General features: G+C 38.9%; 1 pseudogene across 1 annotated transcript; it reads right to left on the bottom strand.

The window, feature by feature from the left end:
- Positions 1–368: 368 nt before the first annotated feature.
- LOC307054042 (keratin-associated protein 13-1-like) lies at positions 369–888 on the bottom strand (annotated as a pseudogene). The gene has a single exon. The product of its transcript is annotated as a keratin-associated protein 13-1-like (transcript).
- Between the last annotated feature and the right edge of the window lie 805 nt (positions 889–1,693).

Raw genomic sequence — 1,693 nt, 5'->3', positions numbered from 1 at the left:
AGTCAATAAACACTTTTATCTATTACAATCACATAAACAAATATAATAAACAGCTATCAACAATAAACATAGCTAGATATCAGAATCAATTAATTTGTTAGATTATAATGACTTTTCACACAATTTTGGAAGAAAACACAATGTCAATTCTATCTGCGATGCAGACTTTAGACTTTATTTTGAGTTAGTGCTTTAATAATAAAAATTTTTAGATAAAGTTTGTCAGCCAATATTTAAGACCAGAGACAAGGTGACAATTTGATAATTAGAAATAAGAGGGTAATTCTTTCTGTAGATGATGAAAACAATAAAGGTTATGAATAGAGTCATTGAAGACATTGGACAAGATTAAAAATTATGTACGATGATCAGTAGGAGCCAGATCCACAGGTTGGTCTGTAACAAGGCTGGAAGTCCACAGAAGTGAAGTAGGATGGGTAGCAGAATCTAGATCCATAGTTTAGAGCAGGGAAACCATAGACTCTGCAAGCCATGGGTCTGAAGCTACTGGAACCACAGCCTGGTAAGTAGGAGCTTCCAGATCCATAACCCAGGGAGCAGCTGTTGCTGGACCCAAAGCCTAGAGACCCAGAATAAGTTGTCTGAGAGGGCCTGCAGAGTGTGGAGATTCTTGAGTGGTAGCAGGATATCTGGCTAGGTCTAGACACCACATAGAATATCTGATACCTAGTGGGTTTACAGCAGGTTTCCTGACAGCCACTGTAGAGAGAGGAGCCCAGCTGGCAGGTAGTGGGAGAGCAGAGGTCAGTACCAGTCCCAGTATGCCAGGTTACTGGGGTAAGAAGAGCCACAGGAGCAGCCTGAATAGCACAGGTGGCCCCCAAGGGAGAGAGAGGAGAAATTTCCAGAGCAGCGGTTGTAGGACATATTGACAGGAGATGTGAGTTCAGCTGAACTACAGTGAGAAGATTCTGAGTTTGAATATTACTCCTGGACTGTGGTATTTATATATTCACAGTAATGGGTGTGGCACCTTACAGTAACATCTTTTCCATATTTGAGCCCACTCATTTGCTTACATGTAACTCAGTAATTCTTTTTGTAATTGCAATTAACTAACTCCCTTCATCTTATGTTTATAAGTGAACTCGTTTTTATAGCTCTATGTCAATGAATTACATCTATGTTATGAATGGTCTGACAGTATGGAATTAATGTCTACTTCATCAAGGCCAAGGAAGCCCCTCTTATTTTCTTGGGCAATAACTACTTGTATATCTACTCCTGGTTCGGCTGGGGAAGGTTTTCTTCCTAGAGTGGGGACTGAAATGCTGTCATCTCCCTTTTGTGCCAATTGTCAAGAGTCAGAAATCAGGTCTTGATGAGAAACCTTACAAAGATTGCATTTATAGCAAACCATTGATTCTCACTCTCCAGCATAATTTTCCATCTTACTTACTTACTATTTCCAATTTGCTTAACTATTAGCAGTGCTTACTATGTCCAACCTAGAAGAGTCATATAAAATATGCCAAAGGGATTGAGAGAGCTCACTAGGAATGGGGATAATCTTGAATAAATTTTTTTAAATTGTTTAAAAAGTTAATCAATTCTAAAGAAAGAACAGACAACTATGGACATATGTGAAGAAAAACAAAGTGGGAGACACTATGGAGATGAAGTTAGGAAACTAGTGACAGTGGTAGAAAGAGGGACAAATCTGCCAGGATTT

The sequence above is a fragment of the Hyperoodon ampullatus genome (assembly GCF_949752795.1).
Source record: "Hyperoodon ampullatus genome assembly, chromosome: 5".
NCBI lineage: Eukaryota > Metazoa > Chordata > Mammalia > Artiodactyla > Ziphiidae > Hyperoodon > Hyperoodon ampullatus.
This window is presented reverse-complemented; position numbering and strand designations above follow the sequence as displayed.